Raw genomic sequence first — 15,277 nt, forward strand, 5'->3', positions numbered from 1 at the left:
TGGAGGACAGGAGTGTGCCTGGCCCATTGTGCCTGTTGAGATAAGGCTACAAACGGCAGCACAGTGATACACACTTATGCCTTCCTAGATCCTGGTAGCACGGCCACCTGTTGCCCAGAGCGACCGATGAGGGAGCTTAAGATGACAGGAAGAGAATCCAAATTCCTGTTGAGAACAATGAATCAGGAAAAGCTTGTGGGTAGTCACATCATTTCTGGGTTGGAGGTGGCTGCACTCAACAGTAACAATTACTACGAGCTACCTGATGTGTTCACACAAGCTGTAATGCCTGTGACTCGTGACAACATTCCAAAACGGGAAGAGTTAAGTGCATGGCCCCACTTAAACTCTGAAACGTCCTGTCATTGACGCTGACGTGGAGCTGCTAATTGGAGCTAATGCCTCAAAACTCATGGAACCATGGGAGGTGTTGAACAGCGATGATGATGGACCTTATGCTGTCAGAACCCTGCTAGGGTGGGTTGTCAATGGACTGCTGAGAGGAGACCGCCAAATTGTAAACAGCTGTCCCACCATTGCAGTTAATCGCATCATTAACCAGCTTGGAGGAACTGCTGGTAAAGCAATACAACCACGACTTCAATGAGAGATCAGTTGATGAAAAGCCAGAAATGTCCAGAGAAGATCATGAGTTTTTGGAATTCATGAAAAGTTCCGCCAACCTCACTGATGGACATTACGCTCTGAAATGACCTTTCAGAGAGGAGAACGTTTCAATGCCAAACAATCGCCATGTTGCTGAGCAAAGGGCTCTGTGTCTTAAAAGGATATTCAAGCAAAATGCAACATTTAACAAGGAGTATGTCAACTTTCTGGGCGCTGTCATACAAAAGGGCTATGCAGAAAGAGTGGTACATCCTTCATCATGGCGTGCATCAGCCTAAAAAGGGGACCTTGAGAGTTGTGTTCGATTGCGGCGCAAGCTTTAATGGGACATCACTGAACAGCAAGCTACTGCTGCAACACCTGTGCAGATTAAGCTACAGCTGGGATGATGAAATAATACAAACGAATCAGCTGCAGTGGGTGAAGTAGCTGGAAGACATTCAAAAGCTAAGCATATTCAGTGTGCCAAGGTGACAAACCTAAAGATGTTGGACAGGCCACAAGTGCCCAACTACACACTTGCTCTGATACCTGTGAGCATGGATACGGCACAGTTTCATACCTGCGGTTGCAGAATGAAAGGAAGGACATTCGTCTAGCTGTCCTGCTAGGGAAAGCACGAGTTGCTCCAGCAAAGACAGTGACAATCCGAGAATGGAATCAACAGCTGCTGTGCTTGCAGTGCGAGTTGACAAGATGCTGAGAGCTGATCTGCAGCTAGAGTTGAAAGGTTCAACCTTCTGCACGGATAGCACAGCTGTACTGAAGAACATTAGGAATGAAACAAAGCGTGAAAGCTGAGCACCTTCTTACTGGCAGCAGATGGATCCGGGAGTACTTACCACAGGAACGTCAACGGTGGACAAAGGAGAAGAGGAGTTTCGTCACAGGAGACATCGTCATCGTTGCAGACTCTACTGCTCCCCGTGGACCTTGGTTGCTAGGGAAGATACTGCAGACCTTTCCTGACGCACATGGACTGGTGCAGTCTGTTAAAGTCCAGACAAAATGCAGCATACTGGAACGACCAGTCACCAAGATCTGTCTTCTCCGGGAAGCTGAATGAAGAACTGACATAGATCCCTATGTTCGGATTACTTTTTCCCTTTTTGGACCCTTTTTGACTGAGATACTCTCGTGCTCTTTATTAATAATTGACTCCACTGGTGTTTTGGTGTATACAGTCACAATTAGGGGCTGGTGTGTTGGAGCCAATTTGCTTTGGGTTGTGCACGGGTTTGTCTGTGTGTGTGAACGCGTCATCGTCTAATCTGCGCACCTGGGAGCACGGGAGGTAACTAACCTGTGGGCACAGGTGATCAGCTGGGATGAGAGGTTAGAGAGGAAGCCTCACGTTTTTTTACCGTGTCTGAGTGTGTGCGTGATTGTTATGTTTTTTGTACGATCGTTTTAAAACTCTTGATAACGGCAACTGCCTGACGTTGTAATCACACGTTACTACAGCTTAATCACTCACAACTCTCCTTCTCTTAGCGACTGTAACTCCACAGTTGCCTACACTCTTTTCGGGTTTGCTAACGGTAGCTACTTTAGCTTGATAGCTAGCCATGGCTCTTTCCCCACCTTCTGGTGCTATTTCCTGCTCTTCCTGTCTCATGTTTGGTTACTTCGCTACCTCCTTTACTGGTACCGATACATGTGTTAAATGTAGTATAGTTGTTAGGTTGGAGGCGGGAATCATAGCCATAGAAGCCCGGCTCCGCATCTTAGAAAGTAACTCAGCTAAAGTAAAGCCCATGTTAGCATGTGCGGACCGGCAAAATGTAGCTCCTCTTAGCTGTCCCCCGGCAACTCCCGAGCAGCAGGGAGGCTGGGTGACTGTTCAGAAGGGGCATAACGCGAAACCCGCAGGTCCCCACCAACCCGTTCACATATCTAACAGATATTCCCCACTCAGCGAGACACCCGCTGAGAAGCCAACTCTGGTTATTGGTAGCTCTATTATGAGACACGTGAATTTAGAGACCGAAGCCTCCACAGTCACATGCATTCCGGGGGCCAGAGCGGGCGACGTTGAGGCGCATCTTAAACTGCTGGCTAAAGATAAACGTAAATACAGTAGGATTGTTATTCACGTCGGTGGTAATGATGTTCGTTTACGCCAATCAGAATGCACAAAACTTAATGTGGAGTCGGTGTGTAGTTATGCTAAAACAATGTCGGACACCGTAATCTTCTCTGGTCCCCTCCCCAATCTGATCAATGATGACATGTATAGCCGCATGTCATCATTTCAGCGCTGGTTGTCTTGGTGGTGCCCAGCAAACAATGTGGGCTTCGTAAATAATTGGACAGCCTTCTGGGGAAAACCTGGTCTGATTAAGAGAGACGGCATTCATCCTACTTTGGATGGTGCAGATCTCATTTCGGCAAACATTTCAGGGCTTTGTGGACGTAATCCATGACAAACTGGAGTTGAGACCAGGAGGCAGAGTCGCAGTCTTACACGCTTCTCTGCGCTCTCTCCTAGGCAGTCACCCATAGGAATCCCGAACCCAATAAAATACCCAATATTAGCGGTGTGTGTGTCTGCCCAAGGACAATTTAAGGTAAAACCTAATAGAGGTGTCATACATAATAACCTAATAAAAGTAAATGTAACAACTACTACAGTGCAACAAAACAGGAAGATTACATGTGGTCTCTTAAACATAAGATCTCTAGCATCTAAAGCAATATTGGTAAATGATTTAATATCAGATTATAATATTGATATATGCTGTCTCACTGAAACTTGGTTGAGACATGAAGAATATGTCAGCATAAATGAGGCCACTCCACCCAGCCATGTCAACACTCATATTGCTCGAGGCACGGGCCGAGGAGGTGGAGTTGCAGCAATCTTTGACTCAAGTTTACTTATCAATACTAAACCAAAATGTAATTATACCTCTTTTGAAAGCCTCGTTTTTAGTCTTACGCATCCGACCTGGAAAACTTTGCAGCCAATCTTATTTGTTACAGTGTATCGTGCACCAGGTCCTTATTCAGAATTCTTATCAGAATTCTCTGAGTTTTTATCAACTTTGGTTCTTAAAACAGACAAAGTAATTATCGTAGGTGACTTTAATATTCATGTTGACGATGATAAAAATAGCCTTACTGTTGCATTTAACTCTATATTAGATTCTGTTGGTTTCTGTCAGAGTGTAAATAAACCAACCCACTGTTATAATCACACTCTCGACCTTATTCTGACTTATGGTATTGAAATTGAGCAACTATTAGTCGAACCGCATAATCCTGCTTTATCCGACCATTTCTTAGTAACTTTTGAAGTACTATTACGAGACTACAAAGCATTAGTCAAAAGCTCTTGCAGCAGAAACCTATCTGTTAGTGCTATAGCCACATTTAAGGAAGAGATTCAACCAATACTTAACTCGATAGCATGTCTGCATGTAGGGGAGGAAACTTATACAAAATGTACACCACCCCAAATTGATCATGTTGTTGATAGTGCTATAGATGCGCTGCGAATACAATTAGACTCTGTTGCTCCTTTGAAAAAGAAGAAAATAAAACAACATAGATTAGCTCCATGGCATAATGCCGAAACCCGCAAAATAAAGCAAAAGTCTAGACAACTTGAAAGGATATGGCGTTCCACTAAACTTGAAGAATCTCGTTTAATTTGGCATATTACTCTCAATGAATATAAGAAAGCACTGCGTAAAGCGAGAGCAGCTACTACTCTTCATTAATAGATGAGAATAAGAATAATGCAAGATTTCTTTTCAGCACTGTAGCCAGGCTGACAGAGAGCCACAGCTCCATTGAGCCTTCTATTCCCTTAGCACTCAGTAGTAATGATTTTATGTGCTTTTTTAACGATAAAATTGTTACTCTTAGAAACAAAATTAATGACCTCTTGCCTTCGACCAGTATAGTGTTATCAACAGCTCCCGGAAACGTAAGTTCTAATATTACACTAGATAGTAAACTAGAATGCTTTTCAGCCATTAACCTTGAACAATTACATTCAATGATTCTCTCTTCTAAACCATCAACGTGCATGTTAGACCCAATTCCAACTAAGCTGTTGAAGGAAGTTTTTCCATTAATTAGCACTTCTTTATTAAATATTATGAATATGTCTTTATTATCAGGCTATGTTCCACAATCATTCAAAGTAGCAGTGATAAAACCGCTTCTTAAAAAGCACAACCTCGATCCAGAGGTTTTAGCCAACTATAGACCTATTTCTAATCTTCCGTTCCTCTCAAAAATGCTTGAGAAAGCGGTCGCAAAACAGTTGTGTGATTACTTAAAAAACAATGATTTATTTGAAGATTTTCAGTCTGGCTTTAGAACACATCATAGCACAGAGACAGCTCTGGATAAAGTCACAAATGATATTCTAATAGCCAGTGTTGGGAAAGTTCACTTTCTACATGAACTAGTTCAGTTCACAGTTCACACATTTTAAAATGAACTAGTTCAGTTCATAGTTCATAATTCAAAATGTTGAACTAAAGTTCATGGTTTCAAAAATGAACTAATTTATAGTTCATAGTTCTTTTTTCAATAAGTTGCTGCGAGCTATTATTTGTCTCCTGTACGATGTTAATGGGCCATTTCAATGTTTACAATATCCTCAGAGGGCCGTACAAGTTATTGACCTCTGCTTAAAAAAACTAAAATCACAACTCATTCATTTCATTCTGTGCAAAGAAAAAGCAACCTCTTAATCCAGATATCTCACCATGACTCGCGTATGCATGCATGTGCAGGGTGTGGCGTGACCACCAAAACAGAAAGATATGGACACAAGATGTGTGCAAATGTATTTAGTTTCCTATCCATGTGAACATGGTTTAAGTGGGGGGGGACCTAACCTCCTCTAGGGGGGTCCGGAGGGCATGCTCCCCTGGGAAGATTTTTTTTTAAATGTTGAAGTTAAAAGCATCAATCTGGTGCACTTTGAGAGCAACATTAGGAGATCTATGGACACATCTCTCAACACCCAAACACAACTGTAAACAGATTTTCTTTTAATTTATGGATATTTGACAAATCACTCCCCTTTCAAACTGTAGGCCTATTCTTCTTTATTAATAACTGTCATATAGTATTTTATACCTGTTTACTTTATTCTCTTATTTTTTTGATAATTATAATGATCATATAAAGATGTGCCTTTACCTCACTGGTTGTAGACAAAGCTTCTTATATTCGTTAGCATAGCTAGCTAACCAGATGCTAATGATAACAACACAGTTATTGACTGTCTGATCAGTATGACAGATGAGCAGATCGCAACTGGGCTTTCAACTAAAGACACAGACACGCAGAAACTGCGGCATGTGTATGGACTTATCGGTACTGCAATTTCTGAAGTGCTGGTGCTCTCCGTCAGAACTGCACCCCTGTCAGTCGAGACATATACCACGTGATGACACGTTAGGCTCGTGTTGTGTTCAAGGACCCTAACCTTGGCCAGGAAAAACAGGCACTCGCTTGTTTAATTTTTTTGCGGTCTAGATTTCTTTCATTTTTTATTTTGTGCGTGTGTTTATAAATTACCTCGAGAGCCGTACCAAATTGTCTCGCGGGCCGTATACGGCCCGGAGGCCGGAGGTTCCCCACCCCTGCCGTAGAGTCTCACTCTGAGCGAGTGCTGCTGCAGCTGCTCTCGGCTTCGTCCATACTTCATTCAATGCTCGCCGGTTCCGCGGTTCCACATTGTTTCTTGTGAGGAGTCTGATATATTTAGTATATTTATATTTTAGTGCGACAGCCAGGGGTGACAGGCGCTTACGCGTCACAGGCAGCTTGCTGTTGCCAGATTGGGTGGTTTTCCGCATTATTTTGAAGCCTGTTTACGGTGTGTTTTAACTGGGTTTTCGGCTGAAAGGCATATGAAATCTGGCACACTTTTGAACGCCGTTATAATACAGTGCTGAGAATGAACGCACTTTTGAACGCCGTTATACAGTGCTGATAATGAACGCGTTCTCAATTACGTTCATCTAGCGGAAATACAGTACGTTCAGTTCACGTTCGCCCAAAATATGAACGCGTTCATGAACGATCGTTCATTGAACGCGTTCAGGTACATCACTGCTAATAGCCTCAGACAAGGGACTTGTCTCTATTCTTGTTTTGCTCGATCTCAGTGCTGCATTTGATACTATCGACCATGATATCCTATTGCAAAGACTAGAGCACTTAGTTGGCATACAGGGAACTGCTTTAGGCTGGTTTAGGTCCTATCTATCTGAACGCTCTCAGTTTGTACGTGTTAACGATGAATCTTCCACGCAAACCAAAGTTAGCCATGGAGTGCCACAGGGCTCAGTGCTCGGACCTATTTCGTTCACATTATATATGCTTCCGTTAGGCAATATTATAAGGAATCATTCTGTAAACTTTCATTGTTATGCGGATGATACTCAACTATATTTATCAATCAAGCCTGATGAAATTAATCATCTAAATAAAATTCAAGACTGCCTTAAGGACTTAAAAACGTGGATGACCTTAAACTTTTTGATGTTAAACACGACCAAAACTGAAGTTATTGTACTTGGCCCGAAGAATCTACGAAACAAATTATCTAAAGACATACTAACTATGGATGGCATTAATTTGGCCTCCAGTGAGACTGTAAGGAATCTTGGTGTTATATTTGATCAGGATTTATCCTTTAACGCCCACATAAAATCAATTTCAAGGACCGCCTACTTCCATCTACGTAACATTGCAAAAATCAGGCATATCTTGCCTCAAAACGATGCAGAGAAACTAGTCCATGCATTTGTTACTTCTAGGCTGGATTATTGTAACTCTTTATTATCAGGGAGTACTAAGAAGTCAATCAAGTCGCTTCAGCTGATTCAAAATGCTGCGGCTCGTGTACTAACCAGAGTTAGGAAAAGGGACCACATTACTCCTGTTCTGGCTGCCTTACACTGGCTCCCTATAGAACACAGGATAGAATTTAAAATTCTTCTTCTCGCCTACAAAGCCCTTAATGGGCAGGCGCCATCTTACCTTAAAGAACTCATTATACCCTACTGTCCTACTAGGGCATTGCGTTCCAAGAATGCAGGGTTGTTGGTTGTTCCTAGAATCTTTAAAAGTACAATGGGAGCCAGAGCCTTTTCTTATCAAGCTCCACATTTGTGGAATCAGCTTCCAGTTTGTGTTCGGGCGGCAGACACCCTATCCGTTTTTAAGAGTGCGCTTAAGACCTTCCTTTTTGATAAAGCTTATAGTTAGGGCTGATTAGATTCAGCCCCTAGTTTTGCTGATATAGGCTTAGTTTGTCGGGGGACATCTTACTTCTTCCTTCTCTCTGTCTATACCCGTGTACACTCATGTTCCGATTAACCCAGCTTCCCCAAATGTCTTTCTTTTTGGTGTCTATATACGCTGGGATCCGGAGTCATGGATGATCCTGCGGTCCTGTGTCCTGGATCGCGAGCGCTGGATCTTGAGTCGTGGCTGTGGTCCTGGATCATAGGTCCTGGATGGATATCCTCGTGGATTCATCTTCCTATTATACACACATGCATTTCCAAACATTTGGACTACCTATGTTGCAAATGTATTATCTTTTCAATTTACACACGGCATCTATTGCACGTCTGTCCGTCCTGGGAGAGGGATCCCTCCTCTGTTGCTCTCCCTGAGGTTTCTCCCATTTTTCCCTTTAAACTGGGTTTTCTTTGGAAGTTTTTCCTTGTACGATGTGAGGGTCTAAGGACAGAGGGTGTCGTATTGTCATACTGATATTCTGTACACACTGTGAAGACCACTGAGACAAATGTAACATTTGTGATATTGGGCTATATAAATAAACATTGATTGATTGATGTTTTAACCAAGCTTCTAAATAGGCCTCAAAGAACATTTTAACGTTGTATAAAGAAATAAAGCATTACAAATTACCTCATGGTGGACCTCATCCTTCACCATAACACGCGTTGGGAACTCTGACTGCTAACCTCCATGAGTGGCCTGTTTTGATGAGCGATCGCTGCTACACATTATATTGCAGTATTAGTGTCGCCAACTCCGTTTCTAATATGCAAAAAGACTGCAAAATGCTTCTCTGATTATTTTTTGTATTTTCGATCTCTCTCCCCCGCCTGCTTGCGAGGGGGCGGGGCAGTTTACACACACGCAGCTGCTACATGCAGTAACACACTAGTGGTGGGCATTTCGATTCCCTTTGGGGACACGAATCTTTTGATGCAGTTCACTTTAAAGATTCGTTCACTGATTCGTTCACCGGTTCGCGAACGACTTCTGGTGATTTGCACTGATGGTCTGTAGGAAAATTAAATAGTTACCTCACCCCACCCTCACCCCTATGGGCTATGATCACATTATAAACAAGACATAAACCAAATAGTTACAAAACATAAAACGCCAGCATAAAAAAAAGGGTAGAAATTACACGAAATACAAAGACCAATAACTGAAAATTACATAAAAATACAGATGCTTCTTCATGTTAATAGTCAGTAAAAATAAATACCTGGGAAATAACAGTGTATCGTGCACCAGGTCCTTATTCAGAATTCTTATCAGAATTCTCTGAGTTTTTATCAACTTTGGTTCTTAAAACAGACAAAGTAATTATCGTAGGTGACTTTAATATTCATGTTGACGATGATAAAAATAGCCTTACTGTTGCATTTAACTCTATATTAGATTCTGTTGGTTTCTGTCAGAGTGTAAATAAACCAACCCACTGTTATAATCACACTCTCGACCTTGTTCTGACTTATGGTATTGAAATTGAGCAACTATTAGTCGAACCGCATAATCCTGCTTTATCCGACCATTTCTTAGTAACTTTTGAAGTACTATTACGAGACTACAAAGCATTAGTCAAAAGCTCTTGCAGCAGAAACCTATCTGTTAGTGCTATAGCCACATTTAAGGAAGAGATTCAACCAATACTTAACTCGATAGCATGTCTGCATGTAGGGGAGGAAACTTATACAAAATGTACACCACCCCAAATTGATCATGTTGTTGATAGTGCTATAGATGCGCTGCGAATACAATTAGACTCTGTTGCTCCTTTGAAAAAGAAGAAAATAAAACAACATAGATTAGCTCCATGGCATAATGCCGAAACCCGCAAAATAAAGCAAAAGTCTAGACAACTTGAAAGGATATGGCGTTCCACTAAACTTGAAGAATCTCGTTTAATTTGGCATATTACTCTCAATGAATATAAGAAAGCACTGCGTAAAGCGAGAGCAGCTACTACTCTTCATTAATAGATGAGAATAAGAATAATGCAAGATTTCTTTTCAGCACTGTAGCCAGGCTGACAGAGAGCCACAGCTCCATTGAGCCTTCTATTCCCTTAGCACTCAGTAGTAATGATTTTATGTGCTTTTTTAACGATAAAATTGTTACTCTTAGAAACAAAATTAATGACCTCTTGCCTTCGACCAGTATAGTGTTATCAACAGCTCCCGGAAACGTAAGTTCTAATATTACACTAGATAGTAAACTAGAATGCTTTTCAGCCATTAACCTTGAACAATTACATTCAATGATTCTCTCTTCTAAACCATCAACGTGCATGTTAGACCCAATTCCAACTAAGCTGTTGAAGGAAGTTTTTCCATTAATTAGCACTTCTTTATTAAATATTATGAATATGTCTTTATTATCAGGCTATGTTCCACAATCATTCAAAGTAGCAGTGATAAAACCGCTTCTTAAAAAGCACAACCTCGATCCAGAGGTTTTAGCCAACTATAGACCTATTTCTAATCTTCCGTTCCTCTCAAAAATGCTTGAGAAAGCGGTCGCAAAACAGTTGTGTGATTACTTAAAAAACAATGATTTATTTGAAGATTTTCAGTCTGGCTTTAGAACACATCATAGCACAGAGACAGCTCTGGATAAAGTCACAAATGATATTCTAATAGCCAGTGTTGGGAAAGTTCACTTTCTACATGAACTAGTTCAGTTCACAGTTCACACATTTTAAAATGAACTAGTTCAGTTCATAGTTCATAATTCAAAATGTTGAACTAAAGTTCATGGTTTCAAAAATGAACTAATTTATAGTTCATAGTTCTTTTTTCAATAAGTTGCTGCGAGCTATTATTTGTCTCCTGTACGATGTTAATGGGCCATTTCAATGTTTACAATATCCTCAGAGGGCCGTACAAGTTATTGACCTCTGCTTAAAAAAACTAAAATCACAACTCATTCATTTCATTCTGTGCAAAGAAAAAGCAACCTCTTAATCCAGATATCTCACCATGACTCGCGTATGCATGCATGTGCAGGGTGTGGCGTGACCACCAAAACAGAAAGATATGGACACAAGATGTGTGCAAATGTATTTAGTTTCCTATCCATGTGAACATGGTTTAAGTGGGGGGGGACCTAACCTCCTCTAGGGGGGTCCGGAGGGCATGCTCCCCTGGGAAGATTTTTTTTTAAATGTTGAAGTTAAAAGCATCAATCTGGTGCACTTTGAGAGCAACATTAGGAGATCTATGGACACATCTCTCAACACCCAAACACAACTGTAAACAGATTTTCTTTTAATTTATGGATATTTGACAAATCACTCCCCTTTCAAACTGTAGGCCTATTCTTCTTTATTAATAACTGTCATATAGTATTTTATACCTGTTTACTTTATTCTCTTATTTTTTTGATAATTATAATGATCATATAAAGATGTGCCTTTACCTCACTGGTTGTAGACAAAGCTTCTTATATTCGTTAGCATAGCTAGCTAACCAGATGCTAATGATAACAACACAGTTATTGACTGTCTGATCAGTATGACAGATGAGCAGATCGCAACTGGGCTTTCAACTAAAGACACAGACACGCAGAAACTGCGGCATGTGTATGGACTTATCGGTACTGCAATTTCTGAAGTGCTGGTGCTCTCCGTCAGAACTGCACCCCTGTCAGTCGAGACATATACCACGTGATGACACGTTAGGCTCGTGTTGTGTTCAAGGACCCTAACCTTGGCCAGGAAAAACAGGCACTCGCTTGTTTAATTTTTTTGCGGTCTAGATTTCTTTCATTTTTTATTTTGTGCGTGTGTTTATAAATTACCTCGAGAGCCGTACCAAATTGTCTCGCGGGCCGTATACGGCCCGGAGGCCGGAGGTTCCCCACCCCTGCCGTAGAGTCTCACTCTGAGCGAGTGCTGCTGCAGCTGCTCTCGGCTTCGTCCATACTTCATTCAATGCTCGCCGGTTCCGCGGTTCCACATTGTTTCTTGTGAGGAGTCTGATATATTTAGTATATTTATATTTTAGTGCGACAGCCAGGGGTGACAGGCGCTTACGCGTCACAGGCAGCTTGCTGTTGCCAGATTGGGTGGTTTTCCGCATTATTTTGAAGCCTGTTTACGGTGTGTTTTAACTGGGTTTTCGGCTGAAAGGCATATGAAATCTGGCACACTTTTGAACGCCGTTATAATACAGTGCTGAGAATGAACGCACTTTTGAACGCCGTTATACAGTGCTGATAATGAACGCGTTCTCAATTACGTTCATCTAGCGGAAATACAGTACGTTCAGTTCACGTTCGCCCAAAATATGAACGCGTTCATGAACGATCGTTCATTGAACGCGTTCAGGTACATCACTGCTAATAGCCTCAGACAAGGGACTTGTCTCTATTCTTGTTTTGCTCGATCTCAGTGCTGCATTTGATACTATCGACCATGATATCCTATTGCAAAGACTAGAGCACTTAGTTGGCATACAGGGAACTGCTTTAGGCTGGTTTAGGTCCTATCTATCTGAACGCTCTCAGTTTGTACGTGTTAACGATGAATCTTCCACGCAAACCAAAGTTAGCCATGGAGTGCCACAGGGCTCAGTGCTCGGACCTATTTCGTTCACATTATATATGCTTCCGTTAGGCAATATTATAAGGAATCATTCTGTAAACTTTCATTGTTATGCGGATGATACTCAACTATATTTATCAATCAAGCCTGATGAAATTAATCATCTAAATAAAATTCAAGACTGCCTTAAGGACTTAAAAACGTGGATGACCTTAAACTTTTTGATGTTAAACACGACCAAAACTGAAGTTATTGTACTTGGCCCGAAGAATCTACGAAACAAATTATCTAAAGACATACTAACTATGGATGGCATTAATTTGGCCTCCAGTGAGACTGTAAGGAATCTTGGTGTTATATTTGATCAGGATTTATCCTTTAACGCCCACATAAAATCAATTTCAAGGACCGCCTACTTCCATCTACGTAACATTGCAAAAATCAGGCATATCTTGCCTCAAAACGATGCAGAGAAACTAGTCCATGCATTTGTTACTTCTAGGCTGGATTATTGTAACTCTTTATTATCAGGGAGTACTAAGAAGTCAATCAAGTCGCTTCAGCTGATTCAAAATGCTGCGGCTCGTGTACTAACCAGAGTTAGGAAAAGGGACCACATTACTCCTGTTCTGGCTGCCTTACACTGGCTCCCTATAGAACACAGGATAGAATTTAAAATTCTTCTTCTCGCCTACAAAGCCCTTAATGGGCAGGCGCCATCTTACCTTAAAGAACTCATTATACCCTACTGTCCTACTAGGGCATTGCGTTCCAAGAATGCAGGGTTGTTGGTTGTTCCTAGAATCTTTAAAAGTACAATGGGAGCCAGAGCCTTTTCTTATCAAGCTCCACATTTGTGGAATCAGCTTCCAGTTTGTGTTAGGGGCGGCAGACACCCTATCCGTTTTTAAGAGTGCGCTTAAGACCTTCCTTTTTGATAAAGCTTATAGTTAGGGCTGATTAGATTCAGCCCCTAGTTTTGCTGATATAGGCTTAGTTTGTCGGGGGACATCTTACTTCTTCCTTCTCTCTGTCTATACCCGTGTACACTCATGTTCCGATTAACCCAGCTTCCCCAAATGTCTTTCTTTTTGGTGTCTATATACGCTGGGATCCGGAGTCATGGATGATCCTGCGGTCCTGTGTCCTGGATCGCGAGCGCTGGATCTTGAGTCGTGGCTGTGGTCCTGGATCATAGGTCCTGGATGGATATCCTCGTGGATTCATCTTCCTATTATACACACATGCATTTCCAAACATTTGGACTACCTATGTTGCAAATGTATTATCTTTTCAATTTACACACGGCATCTATTGCACGTCTGTCCGTCCTGGGAGAGGGATCCCTCCTCTGTTGCTCTCCCTGAGGTTTCTCCCATTTTTCCCTTTAAACTGGGTTTTCTTTGGAAGTTTTTCCTTGTACGATGTGAGGGTCTAAGGACAGAGGGTGTCGTATTGTCATACTGATATTCTGTACACACTGTGAAGACCACTGAGACAAATGTAACATTTGTGATATTGGGCTATATAAATAAACATTGATTGATTGATGTTTTAACCAAGCTTCTAAATAGGCCTCAAAGAACATTTTAACGTTGTATAAAGAAATAAAGCATTACAAATTACCTCATGGTGGACCTCATCCTTCACCATAACACGCGTTGGGAACTCTGACTGCTAACCTCCATGAGTGGCCTGTTTTGATGAGCGATCGCTGCTACACATTATATTGCAGTATTAGTGTCGCCAACTCCGTTTCTAATATGCAAAAAGACTGCAAAATGCTTCTCTGATTATTTTTTGTATTTTCGATCTCTCTCCCCCGCCTGCTTGCGAGGGGGCGGGGCAGTTTACACACACGCAGCTGCTACATGCAGTAACACACTAGTGGTGGGCATTTCGATTCCCTTTGGGGACACGAATCTTTTGATGCAGTTCACTTTAAAGATTCGTTCACTGATTCGTTCACCGGTTCGCGAACGACTTCTGGTGATTTGCACTGATGGTCTGTAGGAAAATTAAATAGTTACCTCACCCCACCCTCACCCCTATGGGCTATGATCACATTATAAACAAGACATAAACCAAATAGTTACAAAACATAAAACGCCAGCATAAAAAAAAGGGTAGAAATTACACGAAATACAAAGACCAATAACTGAAAATTACATAAAAATACAGATGCTTCTTCATGTTAATAGTCAGTAAAAATAAATACCTGGGAAATAACGGTACTGAAAGTTCCATGAGGAAACGGAGAAGACAAAAAAAGTAATGGTCAATGTATTGGGGAGATAAGGAAAAGGGGAAGTGAAGGTCTCCCCCCCCCCCCCCACCGGGTTCACTCACACCTCATCAGCATCAGGGTTGATTGTAAGGTCATTGATCAGCAGAAGTAAGGGAGTCCAGGTCTTATGAAAGAGTGTCAGGGATCCTTGTAGTGAACTGTAATAGTTCCTGTATCCACCTGTCATGTGTGGGTGGGGAGACGTGCTTCCACTTAAGAAGAATGGAACGCCTGGCCAGCAGGGTTGTGAAGGCGATGACCCGCTGGGTCGTGGTGGGCATTCTGTGTTGGTGGGACGCCGAACAAGGCAGTTAGAGGGTTACGGGGTATGGGTGTGTTAAGGGCCTGCTCAAGGGTTTTGAAAATACTAGACCAGAAGGCATTCAGGCTGGGGCATGACCAAAACATATGTGTGTGATTGGCAGGAGATTGCTTGCATCTGTTACAGGCATCGCTTCTAAGAGGAAATATGTTGGCTAGTTTAGCATTGGTAAAGTGAGCCCTGTGGAGCACCTTACACTGCATTAGACCGT

This window comes from Pseudochaenichthys georgianus, chromosome 24, assembly GCF_902827115.2.
Source record: "Pseudochaenichthys georgianus chromosome 24, fPseGeo1.2, whole genome shotgun sequence".
Classification (NCBI taxonomy): Eukaryota; Metazoa; Chordata; class Actinopteri; order Perciformes; family Channichthyidae; genus Pseudochaenichthys; species Pseudochaenichthys georgianus.